Source organism: Cervus canadensis, chromosome 1 (assembly GCF_019320065.1).
Source record: "Cervus canadensis isolate Bull #8, Minnesota chromosome 1, ASM1932006v1, whole genome shotgun sequence".
Lineage (NCBI taxonomy): Eukaryota > Metazoa > Chordata > Mammalia > Artiodactyla > Cervidae > Cervus > Cervus canadensis.
In genome coordinates this window covers 34,198,397-34,207,172 of record NC_057386.1, presented here as the reverse complement: position 1 = coordinate 34,207,172, position 8,776 = coordinate 34,198,397, and positions in this window count along the sequence as shown.

Sequence of the window (8,776 nt, the reverse complement as noted above, 5' to 3'; positions counted from 1 at the left end):
AGAGTCCCTTGGACTGCAAGGAGATCCAACCAGTCCATCCTAAAGGATGGGTGTTCAGTCCTGGGTGTTCATTGGAAGGACTGATGCCGAAGCTGAAACTCCAATACTTTGGCCACCTCATGCGAAGAGTTGACTCATTGGAAAAGACCCTGATGGTGGGAGGGATTGGGGGCAGGAGGAGAAGGGGACGACAGAGGATGAGATGGCTGGATGGCATCACCGACTTGATGGGCATGAGTTTGAGTAAACTCCAGGAGCTGGTGACGGACAGGGAGGCCTGGCGTGCTGCAATTCATGGGGTCGCAAAGAGTCGGACACGACTGAGTGACTGAACTGACTGACTAACTATATCTTCTTTGGTGACGTGTCCAAATATTTTCCCCATTTTTTAATTGGATTATTTGTTTTCTTAGTAAGTTTTCAGAGTTCAGGTTTTTAAGAGATATATGATTTTCACATATTTTCCAGTCTCTGGCTTATCTTTTTCTCTTGATGGTGTCCTATCTTCAATGAAGAGTCGTTTCTAATCTTGGCGAAGTTTAATTTATTGATTTTTTTTCTTTTAGGATAGTGCTTTTAATGTGGTATCCCAGAAATCTTGGCTAAATCTAAGGTCAGAGAGATTTTCTCCTGTGTTTTTGTCTAGAAGTTGTATAATACTGAATTTTCTATTTAGTTCCATGGTTCATTTTGAGTGTTCGGTTTTGCTTTGTCTGTTTTGGTTTTCAGTTGTTTCATTTTGTTTGCCTGTGGATATCCCATGATTTCAGCACTATTTTTTTTTTAAAGACTATTCTTTCTTTCTGCACTGAATTGCCTTTGTACCTTTGTTGAAAATCAATTGACCATATATGTGTACATCTATTTCTGAACACTCTATTCTGTTCCATTGACCTATTTAAGGAATTGAAAAACAAGCCTTTCTTCAGGGAATTGCCTTTGCATCTTTGTTAAAAACCAACTGGCCATATAAATACAAGTCTATTTCTTGACTTTATATTCTGTTCCAAAGATCTATTTGTATGTTTGATATATTTGTACTGATAATACATTTCGTTTAAGTATTTATTTATGTGGCTGCACTGGGTCTTTCTTGCAGCCATGTGGGACCTCTTCAGTTGCTGCATGTGGGATCTAGTTTCCTGACCAGGGATCAAACCCATGTCCCCTGCACTAGGAGTTCAGAGTCTTGGCCACTGGACCATCAGGGAAGCCCAACACATTGCTTTTATTATTTGAGCTTTATAATAAGTCTTGAATCAGGTATTGTTAAGTCCTCCAACTTTGTTCTTCTTCCATGTTACATTGGCCATTATCCATCTTTGCATTTCCATCTCAATTTTAGAATCAACTTGTTCCACCAAAAAAGCCCACTGAGATTTTGATTTGAATCATGTTGATTTTGTAGATTGACTTGTAGAGAATGGACATTTACTAGTATTGAGTCTTTTGACCCATGAATATAATATAGGTCTCTATTTGGGATTTATTTTCATTTCTCTGTAGTCTTCAATGTGCAAGTCCTACATGTCCTTGTCAGATGTCTCCCCAAGTAGTTAATATTTTTATGGTATTTGGAAAATTTTCAACATCTGATTAATCATTGCTGCTACATAATTCAGTTTTCTATTGTATCCTGCAACATTATTAAACTCATTAATTTTAGTATTTGTTTTGTCATTCTATAGAATTCTAGATTGATGGGTGTTTGTTTGTTTACATTTAGAACTTTTAAAATGTTTCTCCCCTATCTTCTAGGTCACCCTGATTCCAATAAGGAGATTAATGAAAAATGTGTTTCTCTAGCTGTAATGTGCCCTTTCTTCCTATGGCTGCTTTTAGATTTTCTCTTTATTGCTAGTTTAAATTTTGATGTACTTTGGTGTCATTTTCTTCACATTTATTGTGTTTTTGGTTCTTTGAGTTTCTTGGATATGTGGGTTTATATTTTTTATCAAATTGGGAAAAGAAGTCTCTACTTAACATGCTCTTGTCCACTAATTCCATCATCTCTGTCATTTCTGGGTCTGTTTGATTGACTGATGTTTCTCCCCATTATGAAGTGTAGCTTCCTGATTCATCAAGTGCTTGGAAATTTTTCATCAAGAGATGTTATATTATTTTCCATTATGGTTCATTATAGGATATTGAGTATAGTCCCTTGCACTATATAGTAAGACTTAGCTTTTTTCTGTTGATTTACAGTATTAATTTCTGATGTACAGCAAAGTGATTCAGTTACACAATTACACAATAACATTGAATTATTATTCTCCAAAATCCTTGCTACCACCTGCTGTATTGTATATTTGTGTTATGTTTCCTGTCGTGACTGTTCCCTATCTAGAAAATAAACTGTAGGAGAGCAGAGATATATGTTTTGTGCACTTCTGTATCCCCCAAGCATAGAGAACAGAGCACATGACAAGTGCTTATTAAACATATTTTGGAGGGGAAAAGGGTTGATCTTGTTTTTTAAAAAATAATTAATTTATTTGGCTGCGTCAGTCTTAGTTGCAGGATGAGCAAACTAGGTCCTTGACCAGGGATCAAATCCGGGTGCCCAGCATTGGGAGCAAAGTCTTTAACCACCGGACCATCAGGGAAGCCCTAACCAATGAGTGTGAAGTGAAAAAAAAAATAGCAGCACGTGGTCAGGCGGGTTGGAGAAGATGGGAATCTTCTTTCCTTGTCTGGGTTCTCAGCTCTCCAGCCAGTATCTGCTTTCCACTGCTCCTCCTCCAGCCCAGACGGTAGAAATTCCCATGGTTTTTACGCGCAGGCTGGGTTGGGCTCTGCCAGGCTCCTCTGTGTGTTGTTCAGTCCCGTCCGACTCTTTGCGACCCCATGGACTGCAGCACGCCAGGCTTTCCTGTCCTTTCCCATCTCCTGGAGCTTGCTCAGACTCAAGTGCGTTGAGTCGGTGATGCCATCCAACCATCTCGTACTCCGTCGTCCCCTTCTCTTTCTGTCTTCAATCTTTCCCAGCATCAGGGTCTTTCTAATGAGTCTGTTAAGCGAGTCTTGTCTGGTTTGACAATTACCCAGTGTGGTGGAGAGGGGCGCCATCTGGTGGTAGAGGGGAGAATATCTGCAGACTTTCAGAGGAGACTTTCCACTGAGGATCCCAGGAAAAGGGTGAACGGAGGCAGAAGCGGGGTTTAGCCGCACCAGCCAGGCTTTAGCTTTCTGAATCTTTTCAGTTCAGTGGGCACTGAAGTGGTTCCTTCCCTCATTCAGGTTTGGAGAATGCCAGGGCAGCAATCACAGGCAGTGCTCTCCAAGCAGTGGTCACAGGGACTCCAAACTGTTCCATATCCACAGGCAGGAATTCCCTCCATCTCAGAATTCTTCCTTCAGGGGTAAGCTTGTCCGTCTCATTTCTGGAATGTGCACATCTCTCCATTCAGGCCTAGGCCTCAGGGTCTCTCTGGCATGGAGAACACCCTGGCGGCACCTGGTCTGAGAGGTCCAGCCTTGGTCAGACTGCCTGGGTGGCCCGAGTACCACTCCCCTGCAGCTTTGCCTTCATCCCAGGGTCCCACTTTGCTTTGTGGCTTCCCCTTCCTGTTGCCCCCGAAGCAAACCCTTAGCTCTTTCACATCAGAGTTGCACTGCAAAATTCAGTAGTGTCCCAAGTAATAAATTAATAGTTGAAGCTCTAGTTGCTTTCAGAAATATATGGACTTTTCCCCCCCTACTCCTGAGGTCCTTCCTCCCTCAGAAATTCCACTGATTTGCTCTTCTTCATCTTCTTTTTTAATTTATTATTTACTTGGCTGCACCGGGTCTTAGTTGCCTATGTAGAATCTTCCATCATGGTTTGGGCATGTGGGGGTCTTTAGTTGTGGTATGTGGGCTCTAGTCCCCTGACCAGGGATTGAACCCAGGCCCTCTGCATTTCAAGCAGAGTCTTAGCTGCTGGACCACCAGGGAAGTTCCCTGGTCTGCTCTTCTTTTTAATTTCTTCTCCTCAGCCCTGCTACTTCTCATAGAGAAAAAAAAAAGATTCAGTGGGAAACTATGCATTATGTAAACTCTAGAGGTCATCCCTCTGAGTTTTCTGATCCTAGTCCTCTATAAAGTGTAGAGATAATTGATAGCAAGACAGAAATGATTCTTATCTAGAGCTATGGAAATTCAGTCCTATCCTGTAGAGGCTGGCTTTCTTCCCACCCACCCTCTTGGTGGAAAAACCAGTTTGGCTCACATCTGCACATTTATTTCAATACTCTTGATCTATAAATTTGTCTGTTCTTTGGATTTTCTTTCAAACCTACTCTAATGTCTGCCTGGTTGCCTCACTGATTAATTAGTAGGATTAAAAAACTTTAACAGGTGCTCATTTTTATATCTGCATGAGATTCATGATTTTATCTCTCTTTTTTTGTAATTTTATTTATTTTTGGCTGTGCTGAGTCTTCATTGCTGGGTGGGCTTTTCTCTAGTTGCTGTGAGCTGGGGTTACTCTGCAGTTGCAGTGTGAAGGCTTCTCATCGCAGTGGCTTCTCTTGTTGCAGAGCACAGGCTCTAGGGTGCTTGGGCTTCAGTAGTTTTGGCTTCCAGGCTTCTAGAACACAAACTCAGTAGGTGTAGTACACAGGCTTAGTTGCTCCAAGGCATGTAGGATCTTCCTGGACCAGGGATCAAACCTGTGTCTCCTGCATTGGCAGGCAGATTCTTTACCACTGAGCCACCAGGGAAGCCCATGATTTTATCTTTCATTGAAAATTATCTTTTGGGACATTCCTGGTGTGGTCCAGTGGTTAAGAATCTGTTTGCCAATGGAGGGGATGCATGTTTGATCCTTGGTCAGGGAACTGAGATCCCAAGTGCTGCTGAGCAACAAAGTCCATGTGCCAAGTTTCTGGAGCCCATGGGCTCTGGAGCCCACATGCCACAGCTAGAGAGCCCTGTGCTGCATAATGCACCTAAGATTCCACTGGCTGGGACTGACACCCAAGGCAGCCTAATTAATTTTGTAAAGAGACTACCAAGACAAGATTACAGGAGTGCAGGCCTCGCACACACCCTGATCCTCATCAGCAAACCCGCCCGAGAACCACTGCTGTAAACCTCTTCACCAAATCTTCCCTGGTTGGGACACTCAGGTTTTCAGGCCACCACCTCTCTGTGCCCCCCTTTGCCTGGCAAAGCAATAAAGCTATTCTTTTCTACTTCATGCAGGAATCTGTCTGAGATTCAGTTCAGCACTGGTGCACAGAGGCTGAGTTTTGGGCATCAAATTCATGTCTAACTGGGACGGAGTTCCACTTCGGGATGACAAGAAAGGTCTGGAGAGGGATGGTGGTGATAGTCACACAACAGTGTAAATGTACTTAATGTCACTGAACTCTACACTTAAAAATGGCAAAAATGGTAAATTTTATGTTACGTATATTTTATAAAAAAAAAAAAAAAGAAAAGAAAAAGAGTGGCTCATTTGAATACTTTCTTGGGTAGGTTCCTGTGAGTAAAGTTGAAATTGGACAAGATTTCACAGCTTCTCAGAGACTGATCTTCTGTGTATGTGTGATTTTTAAAAATAAACCTTCCTCCTTCCACCAAATCCCCTCAGTTCTCAACCAAACAACAAACAACTGTGACCCATCATTTAGAAGTTTCCATGGAACAGAATGGATGAGATAAAAAAAAAAAAAGGAGCTGGCAGTGGGGAGGGGCAGGGGTGAACTAGTATCACGTCCTGATGGCGTGATACTAGTTCTGAAAGGATTGTCTGGGTAAGCAAATGACCTTGAAACCATCTCTGAACTGGCTTAGACGTGTACAAGAGGGTTTGGTAGGATCCAGGAGATGCTGCTGCTGCTGCTGCTAAGTCGCTTCAGTCGTGTCCGACTCTGTGCGACCCCATGGACAGCAGCCCACCAGGCTCCTCTGTCCACAGGATTCTCCAGGCAAGACCACTGGAGTGGGTTGCCATTTCCTTCTCTGGAGGAGTATTAGTTTCCTGTTGGTGGCTGTGCCAAATTACCACAAATGCAGGGGCTTAAGACGCACAAGTGTACTCTTCTACAGTTCTGGACGTCAGGTGTCCCAAATAGGCTGGCAGGCCTGGTTCCTTCTGCAGGCTTTCAGGGAGAACCTGTTGCTCTGCCTTTTCTCACTCCCGGGGGCTGCCGGCTTTGCTCGGCTCATGACCCCTCTTCCATCACTCCAGCCTCTTGCTTCCATGGTAACGGCTCCTACCCTGACTCTGACCTTCCTGCCTCCCTCTTGGGAAAAGCCCTTCCATCCAAGTCCTGCTACCCTGTTTCAGGACGTCAGCATCCTGGTTCAGTGGAGTCACTTGAGTTGCATTGGGAAGTGTGAAGTGAAAGTCACTCAGTCGTGTCCGACTCTTTGTGACCCCTTGGACTATACAGTCCATGGAATTCTCCAGGCCAGAATACTGGAGGGGGTAGCCTTTCCCTTCTCCAGGGGATCTTCCCAACCCAGGGGTCAAACCCAGGTCTCCTGCATTGCAGGTGGATTCTTTTCCAGCTGAGCCACAAGAGACAAGGGAAGTGTTGGGAAGGACCTCACTCAAATCTGAGTTTGCTGAGTTGAGTGCTTTTCCCACTGTACCAGGTTGCCCAACTGTGCCCTATGTTCAAGGCGGCAAACTCCATTAAGCTTCAGGTCCTCCCTTCAGTGGCCACTCCTTCCAAGGTGCCAGCTGCCACCACAAGGGCTGCTCCCACACCGAGAGCTTCCACCCATTGGTTTTGATTCTGTTTTGATGCCACACAATACAAGTGGAAACTTCTTCCCTGTGTCAGCAGTTTTGCAATCAGAAGTCAGAAACCACAGCCTCTGGGTATGTTATTTCTGTCCACATGACTCCATACACCCCTGTCTTCAGCTGTTGTTCATGGCAGGAATTAGTGAACACTGGTGAAGGGGCACAATGAATAAGACCTTTCTGTTATAGGTGACTGGGCCACCTTAGGGAGAAGAAACAACACAGCAGAAGCTGTGTGTTACCTGGCAGGATGTTAACCAGGACACTCAGTCGTGGAGGGTAAGGAATGGATTAGACTCCCTTCTGAGTCTCCTCTAGTCTAGTCACTGGTTTTGTGGCTTTAAGCGGTGAACGTCTTATTTGCCCAGCCTTACCTCCAAGGTCTTGTCCATTCTGACCAAAATAAGAACTGTTGCTTTCCCCCCCCCACCCCCCACTTTCTTTTAGTTTAGGGTAGTTTGATACTTTTAACCACAGACAAGGTGATAAAGTTGTCCAGCCTGACCTCTGCTCAGAATCCTGAGGAGAGGAAAGTTCCACAGATGACCACCAGAGGGCGCCTTGATCCCTGCAGGGACCTCTCCTGCAGGAAGCAGTTCAGATGTTCTGCTGCTGCTGCTAAGTCGCTTCAGTCATGTCCGACTCTGTGGGACCCCATAGACGGCAACCCACCAGGCTCCCTCGTCCCTGGGATTCTCCAGGCAAGAACACGAGTGGGTTGCCGTTTCCTTCTCCAATGCATGAAAGTGAAAAGTGGATGTGAAGTCGCTCAGTCATGTCCGACTCTTAGCGACCCCATGGACTGCAGCCTACCAGGCTCCTCCATCCATGGGATTTTCCAGGCAAGAGTACTGGAGTGCCATTGCCTTCTCCGTCAGATGTGCCAGAAGAAGGCCAAACAGACCACCCCAACTTCCTGTCCTCCTCCTGTGGTGGGAAGCCAGAGGCGGGGCCAGGAAAAGTGTGGGCGGCAAGGAAGTGGGCAGGTCCACCTGATGGGGGCTCTCAACTTTGCTGTCAGACTCCCTCCGCCAACACAGTCACTCCCCACCAGAGACACAACCATCTGCTGCTGCCCAAACGCTCTGGGTTGGTCTCTCCATATTCTCTCCCCTTGGTGAGCTCCTACACATCTTTCAAGGCCCAGTTCAAATGCCCTCTCAGCCCTCTCGTTTTGTGCTCCCATGGCACTAGTCTTCATTGGTTTCAATGGTAATCACTTATGTGCCCTTCTGCCCTGAAGAACATGGGTTCCCCAAGGGAGACTTGCTCAGCTCAGAGCAGAGTCCTGGCACACAGCAAAGCGCATTGAACCTCGCCAGCATTATATTGTTTCCGGCTTCCTTCTGTACCTGAGAGGCTTTCCTGAGGGCCGGCGCTGTGTTTCATTCTTCCCTCTGGCCCTCAAACCACCAGCATGCGACCTGGCAAAGTAGGCCCTCAAGGTTGCTAGAATGGAGTTGCCTCCTTTGGGTATGTAACTCACTTATTTTCCCTGTAGATGACTTGGCTTCTTTTTTCAGTCGGCACGTATCCATTAGGCATTTTTGGTTGTGCCCAGATCTGTGCTGAGGTCCAGGGTTGAGGAGGGTGGTTGAGGAGGTATCCTGTCCCAGCTGCAGAGACCAGACAATAATGGAATAGAGATTCATGGCGCAATCTCTGAAGCACCTTCCTGTTTATCAAACTCTTCTATTTTGCAGACAAGGAGCCTGAGGCCCAGGGAGGCTAAGGGGTCACGTAGGAAGCTGTTGGCAGACAGCGTCCGGCACTTGGACGTCCTGACGCCCCTGCTTGGACGTGTGGTGCCAAGTGCGTTGTGGGAAGCAGTGGGCGGACCAAGTTCACTGCATCTCAGCTGAACATGGCCATCCCAAAGGCTTAGCAAAATCAGTTATGGCAGGAGTCAGTGAGACATAAACCAAGGAGTCACCAAGGAGTAGCAGAAGATAAGTTCTACCTATCAAAGCATTTATTCACTTCTCAAAAGATCATTTACCGTTTGCTCTTAGAGAAGTTTTTGAGCAGCTAAGT